At 45.5% G+C, this 23039-nt stretch overlaps 1 long non-coding RNA gene across 3 annotated transcripts in view; it reads left to right on the top strand.

Moving 5' to 3' along the window:
• Positions 1-23039, top strand: part of LOC140615620 (uncharacterized) — a 36596-nt gene that overhangs the window by 11455 nt on the left and 2102 nt on the right. For 2 of the 3 annotated variants that reach the window (XR_012016114.1, XR_012016113.1), the window contains 3 exons: positions 367-1103; positions 12177-12344; positions 22008-22143. This is a non-coding gene — a long non-coding RNA (uncharacterized lncRNA). The remainder of the gene's footprint in view (positions 1-366; positions 1104-12176; positions 12345-22007; positions 22144-23039) is intronic. The other variant, XR_012016115.1, reaches the window with a different exon arrangement.

Here is a 23039-nt window from a genome sequence, read left to right as displayed (position 1 = left end):
GCCTGGGATGGCTGGACTTGTGGAATGCTGAACTTACAGTGGAAAGGCCTTCATTTTCTCGGCCTCCTTGTGTCCCTTCCCATCCTATCTAGCTCCTTCCCCCTTCCCCAGAGCTCCTAAGAGAGCAATTGCTAATGATCTCAGCCTGGCAGCTTGTGTAAGGGGACAGGCCCAGGGATTTGGGATCAGGAAGACCTGGGGCTCGGGCATCCCAGCTATGCAGCGGGATTTGATGCTGCAACTCTTATTCCCTAAGGCTATCTTGACAACTGACTTGTACATAGAAAAGCTGTCCTTTCTCTTTATAAGACAAAGAGCGAGTCAAAGTGTTTTTTTCTCTGCCCATCTGATTGCTCATATTCCCAGGATAGATGTGGGCCCACATCCACCCTGACAGGAACACCTGGGCCGCTTCAGGACCTGCAGGGAGGCTTCAGGAAGCTGTGGTGCTGCGTCCACTCTGGCAGGAGCTCCCGGGCCACTCAGGACATAATTTGAGTCTTCTGGAAGGTGGGGGCCGCATCCATGGTGTCAGGAGCCCTGGCCTCCTCAGAATCCACAGTGAGGCTATGGGAGGACTGGGGGCCACGCCCACACAACAGGACGCTGACGTCCTCAGGACCCCCAGTGTAGACTTCGGGAAATATGGGGATGCTTCCATGCAGACAGAAGAGCCCAGCCTTACCAGGGCCTGTGGTGAAGCGTAAGAAAAATGTGGGTGCCGAATCCAAACTGACAGGAGTCTCCAGCCTCTTTAGGATCAGCACTTTGGCTTCAGGACATATGGGGCTGCGTCTATGCTGACAGGAGCCCACAGCCCCCTCAGGACGCGCAGTGAGTTTTCTGGGGGCCATGGGGCCATGTCCAGGCTGACAGGAGCCCTCGGCCTCCTGAGGACCTGCTGTGAGGCTTCCAGAGGATGTGAGGCATAGTCCACAGTGACAGGAGACCCGTGTCCTCAGGACCTGCTGACTATGATCCAAGAACACGTGGGGCCACATCCACACTCACAGGATCCTGGCTTCCTCAGGACCCCCTGGAGGACTCTGGAGGTGCCGTTGGGGGCCACGTCCACATCAGAAGGGACTCCTCAGAACCACAGGGTAAGTGAATGGGTAGAATGAATGGTAGGGTCAGGGGAGGGGAGGCAGTTGGTGGTTAAGTTAGGTTAGATGTTAGGGTTTAGTGATTATGCTTATGGTTACAGATTAGAGGATAGCGTGAGGGATAAGGGTAAGGGTCAATGGTTAGGAGTTAGGCTGGGGGTTAGGGATTAGGGAAAGGGGTTAGGGTTAGTGTTAGGGACAGATTTAGACTTAGGGTTAGGGTTTAGGCTTAGGGATTAGGGCAGGATGTTAGGAGTTGGGGTTAGGGTTATGGTTGGTGTTAGGGTTGTGATTAGGTTTGCAGTTAGGGTTAGGGGTTAGGGTGTGAGTTAGGGTTAGGGGTTAGCGTTAAAGGTTAGAGTTAAAGTTAGGCCTAGGTTTAGGGTTAGGGTGAGGGTTAGGCTTAGGATAGGGTTTAGTGCTAGGGTTAGTGTTTGGTTAGGGGTTAGGGATAGGGTCAGGTCAGGGTCAGGGTAGGGTCAGGGCATGGTTTTGGAAAAGGGTAAGAGATAGGGTTAGGCAGTGGGTTAGGGATTAGTTTTAGGGTATGGGTAGTGTACAGTTTGGGGTATGAGATAGGGTTAGTATTAGAGGGTTAGGGTTAGGGTACAAATTAAGGTTAGGAATAGGATTTGAGTACATTAAGTTAGGGTTAGAGGTTAGGGTTACGGTTAGATTTAAGGTAAGGGTCAGAGTTAAGGAAACCTCAGAATAGGTTTAGGAGTTAGGGTGTGGCTTGGCAGGTAGGTTCAGTGAATGTGGTTTGGTCTTGGGGTTTGTGTTTGGTTTTTGATTAGTGATAGTTCTTGTTTAAGTGTTAGGTTAACATTAGGCTTAAGTGTAGGGTAAGGGTTATGTCTGTGTATGGTTAGAGTTTGTGTCTTGGCATGTGCCTGCACTGGGACTCCTAGCATCTTGGGCAGTTTAGTTTTATGCACTCTATTTAGGTTTTGGTTTCAAAGATAGCCTGATTCCACCAAGTCAGTGGCCTCCCCAGAGAATCAAAATCCAGTCTTCTCTGGGGTGAGAATAGGCATGGCAGGATTCTTGTGAGCTGAGCGAAGGAGGGGATTTGTGGCTCTAAAGACTCTTTGTTTGGATTTTCAGTTGCCTTTCTGATTTTATCTCTTGTGTGCACATGTTTTCTCTATACTACCAATTATTATTTTAAAGTTTTACTTGAATTCCTCTTTGTAAACACAGTATGATATAGTTTCAGGTTTACCACATAGTGATTCAACCCTTGAATACAACGCCTGGTACTGGTCAGAGGTGCCCTCCACTATCCCCATCCCCTGATTTCACACCCCCCACCTTCCTCTGGTATTTATTAGTTTATTCTCTGTGGTTAAGAGTGTGTTTCTTGGTTTGCATGTCTCATCTCACCCTTTGCCCCTTTGCCAGTTTGTTTGGTTTCTTAAAATTCACATGTGAATGCAATTGTATGGTATTTGGAATCTGTATTCTCTGACTGACTGAGTTCATTTAGCATAAGTCCCTTCCACTTCTCCCACGTCATTGTAAATGGCTTCATTTCATCCCTTCTGATGACCCAGTGATGTCGCAGTGTGTATATTTACCACATCGTCTCTGCCCATTCATCTGTCGATGGACATCTCGGCTCTATACACAGTTTCGCTGTTGTTGATAACGCTGCTACCAACACTGGGCTGCATGTTCCTCTTAAAATCTACTAAACTACTTTTGTATCCTCGGGGTAAATACCTAGCTGTGCAATTTTGGAATCGTAGGGTAGCTCTATTTTTAACGTCTTTTTTAAAATTTTTTTTATGATAGTCACAGAGACAAAGGCAGAGACACAGGGAGAGAAAGAAGCAGGCTACATGCACTGGGAGCCCGAAGTGGGATTCGATCCCGGGTCTCAGGGATCACGCCCTGGTCCAAAGGCAGGCACCAAACCACTGCGCCACCCAGGGATCCCCTATTTTTAATTTCTCGAGGACCCTCCAGACTGTTTTCCACAGTGGCTTCACCTTTATTTATGTATTCATGAGAGACACAGAGAAGCAGAGTTATAGGCAGAGGGAAAATGAGGCTTCATGCAGGGAGTCTGATGTAGGACGTGATCCCCCAGGACCCCGGGAACATGACCTGAGCCAAGGCAGATGCTCAACCACTGAGGCACCCAGGTGCCTTACTGATTCAATTTCTTTGTTAGTTATGGGTCTGTTCATATTTTCTATTTCTTCCTATTTCAGTTTTGCTTGTTTGCACATTTCTAGGGTTTTGTCCATTTCTTCCAGGTCTCCCAGTTTGTTAGTGTATAATCTTTCATAGTATTCACTTATAATCATCTTATTTTTCTGGTGTTGATTGTGATCTCTCTTCTCTCATTTGTGATTTTATTTATTTAGGTTTTCTCTTTTCTCGTTGATAAGGCTGGCTAGGGCTTGATCCATTTTATTAATTAATTTTTGAAGAACCAGCTCTTAGTTTCGTTATTCCATTCTAATGTTTTGTTTTTTCTGCATTGTTTATTTCTTCTCTCATCTTTATTTTTTCCCTTCTGTAGGATTTAGGCTTCGTTTCCTATTCCTTTACCAGCTCCTTTAGGTGTAGGGTTAGGGTGTGTATTGGAGACTTCTTGTTTCTTTAGGCCTGTATTGCTATGTACTTCCCTCTTAGGACTGCCTTTGCTACATCCCAGAGGTTTGGAGAAACATGTTTTCATTTTCATTTGTTTTAGATTTCCTTGTTAATTTCCTGGTTGCTCCATTCATTCTCTAGTAGGATGTTCATAATCTCCATGTATTATTGGTCTGTCCAATTTTTTTTCTTACTGTCGACTTCCAGTTTCATAGCGTGGTGGTCCGAAAATGTACAAGGGGTGATATCAACCTTCTTGTACCTGTTGTACCTGTTGAGGGCCCATGATATGATCTTTTCTGGAGAATGTCCCATGTGAACTTGAAAGGAATGTGTATTCTGCTTTAGGAAGAAATGTTCAGACTATATCTGTTGAGTCCCTGTCATCCAGTGTGTCAAGGCTATTGTTCCCCTGTTGATTTTCTGCATAGACGATCAGTCCATTGCCATAAGTGGGTGTTAAAATCCCCTGTCATTGTATTATTATCAGTGATTTCCTGTATGTTTGTTGTTAATTGGTTTCTATATTTAGGTACTCCTATGTTGGCAGCATAAATGTTTAGCTGTTTGAACTTTTTTTTTTAGTAAATTTATTTTTTATTGGTGTTCAATTGACCAACAAACAGAATAACACCCATGCTCATCCCGGCAAGTGCCCCCCTCAGTGCCCGTCACCAATTCACCCGCACCCCCTGCCCTCCTCCCCTCCCAGCATCCCTAGTTACTTTCTCAGAGTTAGGAGTCTTTATGTTCTGTCTCCATTTCTCATATTTCCCACACATTTCTTCTCCATTCCCCTATATTCCTTTTCACTATTATTTATATTAACGCATTGAATGACAACATACATTTGTCCTTCTCCGATTGACTTACTTCACTCAGCATAATACCCTCCAGTTCCATCCACGTTGAAGCAAATGGTGGGTATTTGTCGTTTCTAATGGCTGAGGAATATTCCATTGTATACATAAACCACATCTTCTTTATTCATTCATCTTTCAGTGGACACCATGGCTCCATCCACAGTGTCGCTATTGTGGACATTCGTGGTAAAAACATCGGGGTGCAGGTGTCCCGGCGTTTCATTGCATCTGAATATTTTGGGTAAATAGGGAAGAGTGCAATTTCTGGGTCATAGGGCAGGTCTATTTTTAACTCTTTGAGGAACCTCCACACAGTTTTCCGGAGTGGCTGCACCAGTTCACATTCCCACCAACAGTGTAAGAGGGTTCCCTTTTCTCCACATCCTCTCCAACATTTGTGGTTTCCGGCCTTGTTAATTTTCCCCATTCTCACTGGTGTGAGGTGGTATCTCATTGTAGTTTTGATTTCTATTTCCCTGAGGCAAGTGATGCAGAGCATTTTCTCATGTGCATGTTGGCCATGTCAGTGTCTCCCTCTGTGAGATTTCTCTTCATGTCTTTTGCCCATTTCATGATTGGATTCTTTGTCTCTTTAGTGTTGATTTTAAGAAGTTCTTTATAGGTCTTTGAAACTAGCCCTTTATCTGATACATCATTTGCAAATATCTTCTCCCATTCTGTAGGTTGTCTTTTAGTTTTGTTGACTGTATCCTTTGCTGTGCAAAAGCTTCTTATCTTGATGAAATCACAACAGTTCATTTTTGCTTTTGTTTCTTTTGCCTTCGTGGATGTATCTTGCAAGAAGTTACTGTGGCCAAGTTCAAAAAGGGTGTTGCCTGTGTTCTCCTCTAGGATTTTGATGGACTCTTGTCTCACATTTAGATCTTTCATCCATTTTCAGATTATCTTTGTGTATGGTGAAAGAGAGTGGTCTAGTTTCATTCTTCTGCATGTGGATGTCCATTTTCCCAGCCCAATTTATTGAAGAGACTGTCTTTCTTCCAATGGATAGTCTTTCCTCCTTTATCGAATATTAGTTGACCATAAAGTTCAAGGTCCACTTCTGGGTTCTCTATTCTGTTCCATTGATCTATTTGTCTGTTTTTGTGCCAGTACCACACTGTCTTGATGACCACAGCTTTGTAGTACACCCTGAAATCTGGCATTCTGATGTCCCCATATAAGGTTGTCTTTTTTAAATTCCCCTGGCTATTCGGGGTCTTTTCTGGTTCCACACAAATATTAAAATAATTTGTTCTAACTCTCTGAAGAAAGTCCATGGTATTTTGATAGGGTTTGCATTAAACGTGTTCATTGCCTGGGTACCATTGACATTTTCACAATGATAATTCTGCCAATCCATGAGCATGGAATATTTTTCCATCTCTTTTGTCTTCCTCAATTTCTTTCAGAAGTGTTCTATTGTTTTTAGGGTATATCCTTTACCTCCTTGGTTAGGTTTATTTCTAGGTATCTTAAGCTTTTTGGTGCAATTGTAAATGAAATTGACTCCTTAATTTCTCTTTCTTCAGTCTCATTGTCAGTGTATAGAAATGCCATTGATTTCTGGGCATTGATTTTGTATCCTGCAACGCTACCAAATTGCTGTATGTGTTCTAGCAATCTTGGGGTGGAGGCTTTTGGGTTTTCTAGGTAAAGTATTATGTCATCTGAGAAGAGGGAGTGTTTGACTACTTCTTTGCCAATTTGAATGCCTTTAATGTCTTTTTGCTGTCTGCTGAGGCTGGGACTTCCAGTACTATGTTGAATAGCAGTGGGAGAGTGGACATCCCTGTCTTGTTCCTGATCTTTGGGGAAAGGCCTCCAGTGCAGCCCCACTGAGAATGATATTTGCTGTGGGCTTTTCCTAGATTGCTTTTAAGATGACGAGAAATGTTCCTTCTCTCCCTATGCTCTGAAGTGTTTTGATCAGGAATGGATGCTCTATTTTGTCAAATGCTTTCTCTGCATCTAATGAGAGGATCATATGGTTCTTGGTTTGTCTCTTGCTGATATGATGAATCACATTGATTGTTTGAAGAGTGTTGAACCAGCCTGTGTTCCGAGGATAAATCCTACTTGGTCATGGTGAATAATTTTCTTAATGTACTTTTGGATCCTATTGGCTAGTATCTTGTTGAGAATTTTTGCATCCATGTTCATCATGGCTATTGGTCTGTAATTCTCCTTTTTGGTGGGGTCTTTGTCTGGTTTTGGAATTAAGGTGATACTGGCCTCATGGAATGAATTTGGAAGTACTCTATCTCTTTCTAACTTTCCAAACATCTTTAGTAGGATAGGTATGGTTTCTTCTTTAAACGTTTGATAGAATTCCCCTGGGAAGCCATCTGGCCCTGGACGTTTGTGTCCTGGGAGGTTTTGAAAGACTGCTTCAATTTCCTACCTGGTTTTTGGCCTGTTCAGGTTTTGTATTTCTTCCTGTTCCAGTTCTGGCAGTTTCTGGCTCCAGGAATGCGTCCATTTCTTCTAGATTGCCTAATTTATTGGTGTATGGCTGGTCATAATATGTTTTTAAAATCCTTTGTATTTCCTTGGTGTTGGTAGTGACATCTCCTTTCTCATTCATGATTTTATTAATTTGAATATTCTCTCTCTTCTTTTTTTTTTTTAAATTTTTTTTTATTTATTCATGATAGGCACACAGTGAGAGAGAGAGAGGCAGAGACACAGGCAGAGGGAGAAGCAGGCTCCATGCACCGGGAGCCTGACGTGGGACTCGATCCCGGGTCTCCAGGATCGCGCCCTGGGCCAAAGGCAGGCGCCAAACCACTGCGCCACCCAGGGATCCCTTCTCTCTCTTCTTTTTAATAAGGTTGGCTAATGGTCTATCTATCTTATTAATTCATTCAACGAACCAACTCCTCCTTCCGTTGATCTGTTCCACAGTTCTTCTGGTCTCAATTTCCTTGAGTTCTGCTCGAATGTTAATTAACTCTATTCTTCTGTTGGGTGTAGGATCTATCTGCTTTTTTTTCCTCTAGCCTCTTTATGTGTAAGGTTAGCTTTTGTATTTGAGTAGTTTCGCCTTTTGGAATAGATGCTTATATTGTGATGTATTTCCCCCTTAGGACTGCTTTTGCTGCAAGCCAAATATTTTAATGGTTGTATGTTCATTCTCATTAGTTTCCATGAATCTTTTTAATCCTTCCTTAATTTCCTGGTTGACCCTTTCATCTTTTAGCAGGATGATCCTTCACCTCACGTGTTTGAGCTCCTTCCAAACTTATTATTATGATTTAGTTCTAATTCCAAGGCATTATGGTCTGAGAATATGCAGGGGACGATCCCAATCATTTGGTATCGGTTCAGACCCGATTTGTGACCCAGTATGTGGTCTATTCTGGAGAAAGCTCCATGTGCACTTGAGAAGAATGTGCATTCAGTTGAGTTTGGATGTAAAGTTCTGTAGATTTCTGTGAAATCCATCTGGTCCAGTGTATCATTTAAAGCTCTCGTTTCTTTGGAGATGTGCTTAGAAGACCTATCGAGGGTAGAAAGAGCTAGATTGAAGTCACCAAGTATAAGACAATTATTATCTAAGTATTTCTTTACTTTGGTTATTAATTGGTTTAAGTATTTGGCAGCTCCCATATTCGGGGCATATATTGAGGATTGTTAAGTCCTCTTGTTGGATAGATCCCTTAAGTATCATTTAGTGTTCCTCTTCATCTCTCACTACAGTCCTTGAGGTAAATTTAATTTATCTGATATACGGATGGCTACCCCTGCTTTCTTTTGAGGACCATTTGAATGGTAAATGGTTCTCCAACATTTAATTTTCAGATTGTAGGTGTCCTTCTGTCTAAAATGAGTCTCTCATAGACAGCAAATAGATGGGTCCTGCTTTTTTATCCAGTCTGAAACCCTGGGCCTTTTGACGCAGTCATTAAGCCTGTTCATGTTCAGAGTTACTATCGATAGATATGAGTTTAGTGTCATCATGATATCTATTCAGTTCTTGTTTTTGTGGATTGTTCCACTGAACTTCTTCTTAAAGGGGAATTTTAAGAGTCCCCCTTAAAATTTCTTGCAGAGCTGGTTTGGAGGTCACATATTCTTTCAGTTCCTGCCTGTCTTGGAAGCTCCTTATCTCTCCTTCCATTTTGAATGAGAGCTTGCTGGATAAAGTATTCTTGGTTGCATGTTCTTCTCATTGAGGACCCTGAATATATCCTGCCAGCCCTTTCTGGGCTGCCAGGTCGCTGTGGAGACGTCTGCTGTTACCCTAATGCTCCTCCCCATAAAGGTCAGGGATTTCTTGTCTCTTTCTGCTTTAAGGATCTTCTCTTTATCTTTGGAATTTGGAAGCTTCACTATTAAATGTCAAGGTGTTGGACGGTTTTTATTGATTTTAGGGGGGGGGATCTCTCTATTTTCTGGATCTGAATGCCTGTTTCCCTTCCCAGATTAGGAAATTTTTCAGCTAGTATTTGTTTAAATACTTATCCTGGCCCTCTGTCCATTTTGGCGCCCTCGGGAACCCCAATTACACGTAGGTTTTCTTCCTCAGACTGTCGTTTATTTCCCTTAATCTGTCTTTCTGGTCTTTTAATTGTCTGTCTCTTTTTTCCTCAGTTTCCCTCTTTGCCATCAACTTGTCTTCTATTTCATTCCCTTGTTCTTCTACCTTGTTAACTCTCATCGTTAGGACTTCTAGTTTGGATTGCATCTCATTCAATTGATTTTTACTTTCTGCCTGATTGGATTTAAATTCTGCAGTCATGAAGTCTCTTGAGTCCTTTATGCTTTTTTCTAGAGCCACCAGTAGCTGTATAATAGTGCTTCTGAATTGGCTTTCTGACATTGAATTCTAATCCAGATTTTGTAACTCTGTGGGAGATAGGACTGTTTCTGATTCTTTCTTTTGAGGTGAGCTTCTCCTTCTAGTCATTTTGCTCAGTGCAGTGGCCAAAAACAAATTTTATTGGGAAAAGGAGAAAAAGAGAGGAGAGAAAGAAGGAAAGAAAAGAAAAAGAAAAAAGAATAAAGGAAGATAGAAGAAAAAAGAGAATAAAAAGAGAAAGAAAAGGAAAGAAGGGGGAAAAGGGAGGGCGAAGCAATCAGAAATAAAAAAAAACATGGGGGAGTATCTTCTGATTCTGTATACTTTAAGTCCCTTGACTTCCCCTGGAACTTGTCCGTCTAGATGGACTTCTGGGGTGGGGCCTGTTGTGCTGATTTTCAGATGTTAGCACTTGGGGGAGCTGCTCTGTCCACTGCCTGGTGCAGGGCTCAGTGGGCGTAGTTTACCCCGTGAGGCCTCAAGAGGAACAACCCCAGTGGCAGCGGCCAGCTCTGGATACCTGTATTCAACCCCCACAGTAACTCCAGAGCAGTCCATCTTCACTGCCTGGAGGCTCTGGGTCGGGACCGCTGATCTGCTCAGCTCTGGGCAGGAGTGTCCTTGCTGTCCTGGGCCATCCGGGCCTCTGCCTGTCCCCGGGGAGGCCTAATCCTGGGCTGTGTCCTGGCGCCCTGTGCTCTGGGGCCTGCGCTGTTGGATTCACGCTCCTGTCTGCACAGCTTTCTTTCCCCACAGCTGCCACCCAGCCCCTCTGAGCTGCTCCTGGTCGGGCAGCCCCCTCAGGGAGCCGCCGCCTGAGCACCTCCGAGTTGCTTCCGGAGCCGCACAGCCCCCTCTGCACGGAGCCACTTCCTCTGCTTGAGGCACTGCCACCAAGCTGCTCCCGGGGCATGCAACCTGCTCCACGCAGAGCCCTGCCCGAAACCCTCTGAGCTGCTCCCAGGTCAGTGCACGTGCCCTGCAGCACTTAGGGAGCTTGGTGCACTCTCCTGGGAGTGCAGGTGTCTCTTAGTGTCCCAGGGAGCATGAGGGTATCCCCGCCCTCCTGGGGTCCTGCTCTGAATCCCTGTGGGCGCCATTCTGCCCAGGAAGATTGGTGCCGATCCTGCTTCTCTGGGACAAAGCTCTCCTGACCAGGGGGCACACCGCCTGGCCTTAGCCCGGCTCCTCGTGGGGCCCCTCCCCTTGGATGCCTTTTGTTTCTTTATTTCTTTTTCCCCCCTGTCATCCTACTTTGATAGAAGCACGAACTTTTCTCACTGTAGCATTCCAGCTGGTCTGTCTTTAAATCTCAGGCAGAATTCGAAGATTTTCAGAATGATTTGAAGGTTATCTAGGTAATTTGGAGGGGACAGGTGACTTGGGGACCCTACTCTTCCGCCATCTTGCCCCTGCTCCTGTATGTTGCCTTTTAGCTTTGGTTCTTTCCTTCACTTTGCAGAAGCTTTTCAATTTGATGAAGTCACAATAGGATATTTGCTTTTGTTTCCCTCACCTCAGAGGCATATCTAGAAAGAAGATCCAATGGCCAATGTCAAAGTCATTGCTGCCTATCTTTTCTTCTTTATATGTTTTTTGGTCTCCCATTTAGGTCTTTCATCCATTTTGAATTTATTTTTTATATATATGGAGTAAGAAAGTGGTCCAGTTTCATTCTTCTGCATGTGGCTGCCTGGTTTTCCCAACACCATTTGTTCTTATCCTGCAGTCAGGGTTAGGGTTTGTTGAAGAGACTGTCTTTCTGCCATTGGATATTCCTTCCTGCCTTGTTGTCCATTATGGGTCATAGATACATGTTTGTATCTTGTTTTGACTTTCCATTCTGTTCTATTGATCTAAGCATCTCCTATTGGTAGAACCCTGATTGCTGATTCAATTTCTTTGCTGGTCAACTGTCTGTTCAAATTTCTTATTTCTTCATTTTTAATTTTTGCTATGTTATATATTTCCAGGAATTGATCTATTTCTTCCAGGTTCTAGGTTGCTGGCATATAATTTTTCATCATATTCTCTTATAATCTTTTATATTTCTCTAGTGTTGGTTTTTATTTCTCTTTTCTCATTTCTGATTTTATTTGGGTCCTTTCTCATCTTTTTATCTTTTTTCTTTTTTAAAGATTTTATTTATGTATTCATGCGAGACACAGAGATGCAGAGGTATAGGCACAGGGAACATGAGGCTCCATGCGGGGAGTCTGATGTGGGACTTGATTCCCCAGGACCCCAGGATCATGACCTGAGCCAAAGCACATGCTCAACAACTGAGGCACCCAGGGGCCTTGCTGATTCAATTCCTTTGCTAGTTATGGGTATGTTCACATTTTCTATTTCTCCTATTTCAGTTTTGCTCATTTGCACATTTCTAGGGATTTGTCCATTTCTTCCAGGTCTCCCAGTTTGTTAACATATATTCTTTCATAGTATTCCCTTATAATTGTCTTATTTTTCTGGTGTTGATTGTGATCACTCTTCTCTCATTTGTGATTTTATTTATTTAGGTCTTTTCTCATTCATAAGCCTGGATAGGGCTTGATCCATTTTATTAATTATTTTGAAGAACCGGTTCTTAGTTTCGTTATTCCATTCTACTGTTTTTTTATTTCTGTATTGTTTATTTCTGCTCTCATCTTAATTTTTTCCCTTCTTCTGTAGGCTTTAGGCTTTGTTTGCTATGCCTTTTCCAGCTCCTTTAGGTGTAGGGTTAGGTTGTGTATGAGAGACTTCTTGTTTCCTTTTTTTTAAACATTTTATTTAATTTTTATTTATTTATGATAGTCTCAGAGAGAGAGAGAGGCAGAGACATAGGCAGAGGGAGAAGGAGGCTACATGCACCAAGAGCCCGATGTGGGATTCGTTCCCGGGTCTCCAGGATCGCGCCCTGGGCCAAAGGCAGGCACCAAACCGCTGCGCCATCCAGGGATCCCCGACTTCTTGTTTCCTGAGGTAAGCCTGTATTGCTATGTACTTCCCTCTTTGGACTGCCTTTGCTACATCCCAGAGGTTTGGGGAAACATGTTTTCATTTTCATTTGTTTTAAATTTCCTCTTTAATTTCCAGGTTGCTCCATTCATTCTCTAGTAGGATGTTCATAATCTCCACGTATTTTTGGTCTGTCCAAATTTTTTCTTACTGCCGACTTCAAGTTTCATAGCATCGTGGTAAAAAATATACAGGGTGGGGATCCCTGGGTGGTGCAGCGGTTTGGCGCCTGCCTTTGGCCCAGGGCGCGATCCTGGAGACCCAGGATCGTATCCCACGTCAGGCTCCCGGTGCATGGAGCCTGCTTCTCCCTCTGCCTATGTCTCTGCCTCTCTCTCTCCCTGTGTGACTATCATAAATAAATAAAAATTAAAAAAAAATATACAGGGTGTGATATCAAACTTCTTGAACCTGTTGTACCTGTTGAGGGCTGATTTGTGGCCTATGATATGATCTGTTCTGGAGAATGTCCCATGTGCACTTGAAAGGAATGTGTATTCTGGGATCACTGGGTGGCGCAGCGGTTTGGCGCCTGCCTTTGGCCCAGGGCGCAATCCTGGAGACCCGGGATCAAATCCCACATCGGGCTCCCTGCTTGGAGCCTGCTTCTCCCTCTGCCTATGTCTCTGCCTCTATCTCTCTGTGTGTGACTATCATGAATAAATAAATAAAATCTTTAAAAAAAAAAGAAAGTAATGTGTATTCTGCTTTAGGAAGAAATGTTCAGACTATCTGTTGGGTCCCTGTGGTCCAGTGTGTCAAGGCTATTGTTCCCCTGTTGATTTCCTGCATAGACAATCGGTCCATTGCCATAAGTGGGTGGGTGTTAAAATCCCGTCATTGTATTATTATCAGTGAGTTCCTGTACATTTGTTGGTAATTGTTTTCCATATTTAGGTACTCCCATGTTGGCAGCATAAATATTTAGTTGTTTGATCCTGATAGAGAGTCTTTTTAACTATGAAATAATGCCCTTCTTCATCACTTCTTATAGTATTTGTTCTTTCTTTTTTGAGATTGAATATTTAATTTATTTATTCATGAGAGATACACAGAGAAGCAGAGGCAGAAACATAGGCAGAGGGAGAGAAAGGCTCCCCAAAGGGATGCCGATGTGAGACTCGATCCTGGGATCCCAGGAACACACCCTGAGCCAAAGGCAGATGCTCAACCACTGTGCCACCAGGTGTCCCCCAGGGTTTGGTTTCAAATCTAGTTTTTCTAACATAAGCATTGGTCCTCCAACTTTCTTTTCATAACCATTAGCGTGATAGATGATTTTCCATCCCTGACTTTCAATCTGCTGGTGTCTATAGGTGTAAGGTGAGCATCTAGTAGGCAGCATACCTATGGACCTTGTTTTTTTAATGACTAGTTTATTTTTGAGAGCATGAGAGAGAGAGAGAGAGAGAGAGAGAGGCAGAAAATTAGGCCCAGAGAGAAGCAGGCTTCCCACCAGGAGCCCAATATGGGACTCGATCCCAGACTCTAGGATCACATCCTGATTCAAAGGCAGAGGCTCAAACCCTGAGCCACCCAGGCATCGCGGATCTTGTTTTTTAAGGCACTCTGATACCCTATATATTTTGATTGGAGCATTTAGTATCAGCATTCAGAGTGCTTATTCAAAATATGAACTTTGTGCCTTTGTGTTACCAGTAGAGTTGGTGTTTCTGATGACGTTCTCTGGTCCTTTCTAGTCTTTGTTGATTTTGGTCTCTTTTTTCCCCCACTAGAATGGTCCCTCTGAAAATTCCTTACTGGACTGGTTTAGTGGTCATGAACTCCATTATACTTTGCCTGTCTGGGAAAATCTTTCTCTCTCTTTCTATCCTGAATGACACCCTTGCTGAAGCAAGAATTCATACAAATTGGACTCCAATAAAAAGAAATATGAAAACATAAAATAAATTTTTGCTATTATGATTGTGGAAAATGGCATTTAGTAGGAAAAGCAGAAGCTGAAAGAGAAGAGGAATGATTTCACCATCCGTGGGCTTCACAGGGTCCTGGTGTCCTTTCCTAGGAGGGCCCCCCCCCTCTGTAGGATGCTTCCTGCACCTCTGCACTCCTTTTTGGAACACAGCAGGCACATCTCCGTGCCTCCAGCACCTCTGCAGTCATGGTTTATAGCATCTTCCAGGTATCCTATTGGGGACCACGGCGTCGTGTATGTAACCATCCAGCTGCTGTTTGACAACATTGGGGGGATTCTGACTTTTGTTGGTTGTGGGGTGTGTGTGTGTCTATCACATGAAGCTGTCACATGCAGCTATCAGATCTTCCGGCTGGGTCACCCAAATGCCGAAATGGTTGATACAACATCATTTCTGGTGCTGATGCTGGGTGGCTAGCTGGGCTCTCCTGGCTGACCCAGGGCTCACTCCTGAGGTGAATTTCAGCTGGAGGGTCAGCTGAGGTGGAAGGTCTGGCTCGGCCACAATCCAATGTCCGGCAGTGGGTCTCCCCAAGCGCCGCCTGCTTCTCTTCTCCCCGATGCCTCTCCAGCAGGGAGCCAGACCTCGGGGCCACACTAGGTGGATCTCCAGAGGTGCCGGGTGCCCATTACAGGGAGCCATGCGGCAGCCTGTGTGTGGGAGTAGGGGTGGTCATGGGGCTGGTGTTCCTCGGTCCTCTGCTGCCTGGCCTTCGGGCCAAGCCCCATGCTCACCCAGCCCCTACTCACTAGGGCGAGGAGGGTGCCCTCTACACACTGGTGTGAGAGATCCATCACCACAAGGTATGCACAGTGAGTCCACCTGGTGAGGGTGGCCCAGGTGCATGATCTGCAAGTGTGGGGCCCAGGAAATTTATCAAGAATCGCCTACCCCTGGACAAGCAGAGCAGGACTGATTCCATTTTGTGCTACAACCGCCACCTCCCCTATGACCCCCACATGACCTGCTTATGTCTTAAGGCATTGCCCCAACCCAGTCAAGCCGCTGGGCACACCGTAATCGTAAATCGGCTCATAACAATGTAACCCTGCTTTGTGCCCGCCAAAACTGCACGCCGATTCTGACCAAAGAAATAGGCCAGGTCAAGTGGATCCTATAGGGTAAGGTGTAATTCAATCGGCCACCTGCATGTGGACCGACACGACTGTGCAACTTTCTGTGTATCCCATGGGCCAATGGCCCCTATAAAGCTGCTACTCCTCTTAGTCTCAGGGTCCAAATCCCTGCTCCGCTGTGTCGGGTGCACTAGGACACAAGCTCCAGATTGTAAGGAACCCTTGGGAGTTTGCATCGGTGTTGGCTCCTCAGTGGATTCTCGGATTCACAATCTTGGGTACAACTCAAAGGTGTACTGTCCTTAACATCCCTTCTAGGACCATGCTGACCGCCCGGCAGGCCCTCTCTGCCCCAGCCACACAGGCACAGGGATGCGGGGAGGGGAGGAAGTGCCCTGTACCCGGCCAGCCACGGCCTCCTGGAAAGAGGGAGCACAGACCTCTGGGTCGCTTTGCATAGACCCTGGTGACCTGAGGCTTCCTGGTGTCACTCTTTCCCAGGCCCTCCTGGCCCGCGGGGCACAGCCTGAGTCCCAGTAAAGTCCGTTGGGTCCTGACCCCGGCATCTGGCCACCCGTGGAAGGCACGTGGGGACGTCAGCCGGGTGTTCCTGGCGGCGCCCCTGCAGGGGCTTGTGGGGCCTAGGTGGTACCCCCTCCTCCTCTCTGGGGGTCTCTCCATGCCCCGTGAACAGTGTTCTGGGAGACACAGAAGTGGGCTGGCTGTGCATTTTCACACCACAACACTTTATTGACTTTCTACAGTAAACGGGCTCAGAGCCGAGGGTGCACGCCTTCCCCTGGGGATGGAGACCTTTCTGTCCCTTAGGGAAGGGCAAGAATGACATGGGTTGGGGACGGATGCCGGAGTCCCCCACCTGGAAGCATGTGTGGACTCTGGGTGGGGGCGTGTGTCCTGAGGTTTCAGTCTGAGAGACGGTTCTGAGGACAGCAGAGCTGACCTGACCTGGACCTGCAGCTCATGGGCTTCTGCGCTGGGTCTCCGCAGGGCAGCTGGACCCTGGCCTCAGGCTCCCTGGGGCCCCAGCACCTGTAGGAGCCAGCCTCCTGGTGTGGGTGCAGGTGGGGCCCACCATCCAGCTGTGAGAGGGCTGGCTCAGCCTGGGGCCAGAATCCAGGGCTATCCAGGGCTGTGTGTGCTGGATCCCATTAGTCTTTGTGTTGGGCCTGTGTTGGGGGCTCAAATCACCCCAGCCCTCACAGAGCCCAGGGCCAGGCCAGCCCAGATCCCCATGGGTTAGGGACTGGTGTCCTGTGCAGTGTTTACTGCCCTAAATGAGGGACAGTGGGTGGAGGCAGGGCACAGTGGGTCCTCTGCATCACTCAACTGCACCCACCCTGTCGGGGGCTTCCTGTCTTCCCTCCTCCCTGCAACCCCTGAGTACTCTATGGGACTCCCGGGCTTCTGATGGGATTAGGGTATCCAGAGAACCCCGGGGAGGCTGAGCATGTCCCACAGGGGGCACCTGCATTGGGTCATTGCTGGGGGCCAATGGTGTGGTGGTGGATGGTGTGGGGGCAGGGGTATGATGGTGGTGGAGTGTGGGGGATTGTGTAGGGGTGATGGTGTTGGGGTATAGTGTGAGTGCGGATTGTGTGGGGCTGTGTGGGTGTGAGGGGGATGTGTAGGTGGGATACCATTGGGGATGATGATGTAGGAGGATGGTGTGAGAGTGGGAAATGTGGGGGATGTCGTGGGGGGCCTGCGGACACAGGAAATCTCCTTCCTCTATGATGCTAAGGAGACATCTACAGTTAAAGGTGACTAGTCTGGGGTTTGCAGTGACACCTGCCCCTGGGGTTCCGTGTGGTCATTGCAGGGCCCTGGCTGGACCGGGGGCATTTTCTGGGGGTCATTTTACTATATATGCTTTCAAATTGCAAATTGTCTCAAATTAAATGCATAAAATTTAGAATAATATAAAGCACCGAGAGTGGGTGTCACTCTGACCCGTCCGACCCTCATGGGATCGATGTGGTCCTGCTCCAGCCGTGGCTATGCAGCCTGGCCCCCAGGTCCAGTTCCTGCCCCCACATCCCCCACCCCATCCCCTGCTTCTCAGGGAGCCGTCCCTCTCCTCTTTGGTCTTCAGCTCCCATGGCTACCCCTGGAGGCCCCATCCTAGTGACCTCCTCATCCCCGAGGCACCGGGAGTGTGGTCACGGGTGTCAGCCCCAGCATCCTACCATGGAGCAGTGTGTTGTTGGCTGCTATTGCTCCCCCGGCCTCAGTAGCCCCGTTTTCCCTACCCAGAAGGCCCCGGGCCTCCCTTGGTGTCCCGAAGACCCCTGGCCCAGCAGCCTCACCCGACCCCCTAGCCATCCCAAAATATGGTGTGGCTGCCGAACATCCTGGTGACATCCAAGTCTACCTCCATATGTCCCTGGAGGAGACCAGGGCCTCCTCCTTCATTTCCTGTAGGAAACCCGGGGAGGAGGAGTAGGCGTCAGGGACACAGACCCCAACCTGTCACGAGCTGCTGTGCTGGGCAGGGAGCCCTGGGGCCACCATGGGAGTGTGTCCTGCCGAAACCTCTTTCTTTCCTCTGGGAGGCCAGGCATGATGAAAGGGTCCACCGTGCCCGTGACACCTGTGTGAGGGCCTGTGCCCAGCTGTTGTGGGCGGGGAGGTGACTGAGTGTCAGCCTGGATGGGAGGGGATAGTGGTTCAGCCCAGGTGGGAGGGGACATGGGGGTGTTGTGCCCAAGATTGTGAATCCGAGAAACCACTACGGAGCTGACACTGATGCAAACACACAAGGGTTAATTTCCAAACTCGAGCTTGCGTCCAAGTACACCCGACACAGCAGAGCAGGGACTTGGACCCCAAGGTGGTGTTTTGCTTTTAAGGGCTTGTCTTGGGGACCTCCAAAAGGGCTGGAGCAATTCCTCAAGTTGTGTTTACATTTTGATATGGGGCCTTCAAGGGCATTGAGCTCTGTTCTCATTCTAATAGGCGCTTTCAGCCCTTGGCGTGGGCTCAGTTCTTATTCTATTGTGGGGCTTTCCAGGGCATTAAGCTGTAAACTTTTGTTTTTTTCCTGTAAATGAAGTAATGTAAATTTCATCTCTTCTTCACGGGGGCCTGGGATGGCTGGACGTGTTCGAACGCTGAACTTAAAGTGGAAAGGCCTTCATTTTCTTGGCCTCCTTGCATCCCTTCCCATCCTATCTAGCTCCTTCCCCCTTCCCCGGAGCTCCTAAGAGAGCAATTGCAAATGACCTCAGCCTGGCAGCCTGTGTGGGGGACAGGCCCAGGGATTTGGGATCAGGAAGACCTGGGGCGTGGGCGTCCCAGCTGTGCAGCGGGATTCGATGCTGCAGAATCTTATTCCCTAAGGCTATCTTGACAACTGACTTCGTACATAAAAAAGCTGTCCTTTCTCTTTATAAGATGAAGAGCGATTCAAAGTGTTTTTTCTCTGCCCTTCTGATTGCTCAGATTCCAATCTGAGACGTATTTCCTGTTAATAAGGATAATTTACTACTATCCATAGTACTATGGTTAAAATATTCTGACACAAGTAATTCAGAGGGATGAGGCTTTCTCATCTTTTTCTTCACAGCTCAGTCACTCCTCAGGAATTGCATCTTTATGGATTTGGAAAGAACTGAGATATATTATTACCAGTGGTCCTATTATTATGTGAAGGATTCTTCCCTGAGATTCTTCCCCTGTTTCAACTGACACTGAAACACTGTGAACTCTTTGGAAGACAAATGTCAAGGAAATAAATGTTATGCATTGCTAATTTTAAATGCCCTTGCAATTTGGTGTCTATTATAATAGAAATATTTTTTATCTGATTTTTGCTATTTATTATCCGTTCCTGCTTTTCAGGTTGAGGAGACATTATACGTGTTCATAAGTGTTTTTCTTTCCTTCTGATATAAAATTATTACTTTGTTCCCATCGAAGGAAGTCTTTAAGAATAAGGCAAAAGTTAATTTAACTATTCTTAAAATGTCTTCACACTTGGAGCCTGATTCATTTAAGTCAATTTTCAAAATAAATCTTATTTATTAGGAAAAAAAAGAAAGATTTATAGGGAAATTGAGAAGATAGTACAGAGCATTCGCATGCACTTGCACTCAATTTCTCCAATTATTGATATCTTATATCAGTATGGTACAAATATTAGCTAATGAATCAATATTAAAATAGTTGCATTAACCAAGGACCATACTTTATTCAGATTTCCTTAGTTTTTGCTAAGTTACCATCCCTCATATCACATTCCATTTGTCCTCCTGTTTTCTTAGGCTCCTCTGGATTGTGACAGTCTTTCAGCCTTTCCTTGTTGTTGCACTGGAATACTTTGAGAAGTAGAGTATTTTGAAAATTTCCCTCAGTTGAGACATGTCTTTCGTTTATCTCATGATTGAACTGTTTTTGTGGATTATATACAAAGATATACTGCCATTTTCATTATATCATATAAAGGATAGATACTTTCAACATGATTTATCAGTCTTGGTATCGATCTGATCATCTTGCTGAGGTAGTGTTTGTCATCTTTCTCCGTAGTTAAGTGATTCTTCTCCTCCTCCTCCTCCTTCTTCTTCTTCTTCTTATTATTATTATTATCATTATTATTTTAAGTTTTTCATAATATATTTTGTAGAAGGAAGTTACTATGTGTATTCCACATGTAAGAGTGGGAAGCTATGCTCATCAACTTGAGGGTGGAATGTCTGCACAAATTGTTTGAAATTCTTCTACGTGGGAGATTTCTCTTCTTGTGGCTTTGTTTTTTTTAGTTTCTTTTTCAAAGATGTTTTTTATTTATTTGAGAGAGAGAGGAGAGAAAAACCATGAGTGAGAGGGGCAGAGGGAGAGGGAGAAGCAGGTTCCCTGCTGAACAGAGAGCCTACATTGGGACCTGGATCATGATCTGACTTAAGGTAGAAGCTTAACTGACTGAGCCACCAAGGTGCCACTATTTCTTTCTTTCCCTCTTTCTTTTTTTTTAAATAATATATTCACTTTTTATTGGTGTTCAATTTGACAACATACAGAATAACACTCAGTGCTCATCCTGTCAAGTGCCCCCCTCAGTGCCCGTCACCCATTCATACAGATCCCTGACCTCCTTCCCTTCCATCACCCCTAGTTAGCTTCCTAGTGTTAGGAGTTTATGTTCTGTCTGCCTTTCTGATATTTCCCACACATTTCTTCTCCCTTCCCCTATATTCCCTTTCACTATTATTTATATTCTCCAAGTGAATGAGAACATACAATGTTTGTCCTTCTCTGATTGACTTACTTCACTCAGCATAATACCTTCCAGTTACATCCACATTGAAGCAATGGTGGGTATTTGTGGTTTCTATTGGATGAGTAAGGCCCACCTTTTCTCTCTCTTCATCTTCTGAGTCTCCTATGATATGAATGTTATTGTTTTAATAAGTGGCTGAGTTCCCTAAATCTGCCTCTGTGGTCTATAACTTTCTTTGTTTTTAAGGCTTCCACTTGGGACTGCATCTCAGTTATACTGTTTTTAACATTCGCCTGACTAAAATTTAGTTCTTTTATTTCTACAGTAAGGGATTCTCTAGTTTTCTTCTGTGCTCTTTTTCCAGCCCAGCTGCTATCTTTATAATCATTGTTTTAAACTGTATTTATTTATTTATTTATTTATTTATTTATTTATTTATTTTTTAATAATTTATTTATGATAGTCACATACACACACAGAGAGAGAGAGAGAGAGGGGCAGAGACATAGGCAGAGGGAGAAGCATGCTCCATGCACCGGGATCCCGACGTGGGACTCGATCTCGGGTCTCCAGGATCGCGCCCTGGGCCAAAGGCAGGTGCCAAATCGCTGCGCCACCCAGGGATCCCTAAACTGTATTTAGACATCATATATTTGTTTTGATGGACTTCATGGCTGTGAATACTACCTCATGTTATTTTATGGAGGTGAATTTCTCGATCTCATTATATTTTCCAGAAAAGAAAGTAGGAAGAAAAAGAAAAACCAAGAAAAACAATAACAACTGCCCTCCCCCAAAAAAACCACTAGATTATTTTGGCCTCCTTGTAAAAAGATTCTAAATCCCAAAATAACAAACACAATTAATGTTCCATGAAAGTAAAAATAAGAAATATATAAGGTACATACATAAAAAATAAAATAAGGCAATTAATAAAATAGAATAAAAAAAATAAATGAAAATAAAGCATAAAATACAAAGGAAGCTAGACCCTTCTTTCCAGGCAGCGCTGAAGCTCTGCAGCCTCTTGGGTCTGACAACTTGGTGGCAGAGAATGGTCTGTGTGGGGTCTGGGGATGGCCCATGGTGCTGATTGTCAGGTGCACATCTGCCTGGGAGATGCACCTGCGGTGTCAGGGTTGGGGTGGTCTTCAGCGCCTCTGGCCTCCAGCAGGTGGCGCAGTGGTGCTCCCTGAGATTGGCGCTGTTTGGCGTGATTTGGGAGGGGACACTGGGTCCTCTGGTTCTGGGGCTAAGCATCCCACCACCCAGTCTGCAAGCCCTCCACAGAAGAGCCCCCAAGCGCATCTCTCAGAACCCTGCTTTCACTTTGCCCGTGTCCGAAATGCTTTTGGTTTTGTTTTTTTTATCTCAGACTGTTGTGCCCAAGATTGCGAATCCGAAAAACCATGGAGAAGCCCACACCGAAGCAAACACACGAGGGTTTATTTACAAGCTCGAGCTTGTGTCCAAGTATACTGACAATGCGGAGCAGGGACTTCGATCCCGAGGTGAGTTTTTGCTTAGGTTTAAGGGCTTGTCTCGGGGACCTCCAGAAGGGCTAGAGCAATTCCTCAAGTTCTGTGTACATTTTTATATGGGGCCTTCAAGGGCATTGAGCTCTGTTCTCATTCTAATAGGGGCTTCCTGCCCTTGGCCTGGGCTCAGTTTTGATTCTATTGTGGGGCTTTCTAGGACATTAAGCTGTAAACAGAAAAGGTTCCACACCTGGAAGGGGGACGTCACACTGTCCCTATATGCTGAAGACGCGATACTGGAAACAGGAAACCTGGGAGCCTCCACCAAAACCTGTTAGAACTAAGGAGTGAGTTCAGTAAAGTCACGGACACAAACTGACCCTACAGAGCAGAGTAGCCTTGCTCTGTCCCGACAATGAGCACTCAGGAAGGAAAGGAAGGACGTGACTCCCTTCTCAGGAGCATCAAGGAGAATAAATAATGAGACTGAACCATAGGAGCACAAGACTTGTTCACTGAGCCATACATGGCTCTGTTCTGGGAGGCCGTCCTGGGTTCGAGGGGTGGGAGCCTCATCTTGTGAAAATGTCCACAGTTTCTGAAGCCACCCTCAGTTTCAAAGTCATTCCTATCAAAATCATGGTGGCATATCTTAGAAATAGCAAAAAAAAAAAAAAAAAAAAACATAACATCAATCTGCCCCCACAAATGACCCCGGACAGCAAATCAGTACTGGAGGAGCAGGAGAGAGTGGGACGCAGCACTTTCCTATTTCAAACGATGTCACAGACACAAAGGATAAAGCAGTGTGGTTCTCGGGCCCCCAGCTGGCTCCGTTGGTTAAGCATCTGACTCCTGACCTCACCTCCGGTACTCATCTCAGGGGTCATGAGTTCTAGCCCTGGGCTGGGCCATGGACGGTGCGTGGA

Source organism: Canis lupus, chromosome 23, assembly GCF_048164855.1.
Source record: "Canis lupus baileyi chromosome 23, mCanLup2.hap1, whole genome shotgun sequence".
In the NCBI taxonomy this organism is placed as follows: Eukaryota; Metazoa; Chordata; class Mammalia; order Carnivora; family Canidae; genus Canis; species Canis lupus.
This window is presented reverse-complemented; position numbering and strand designations above follow the sequence as displayed.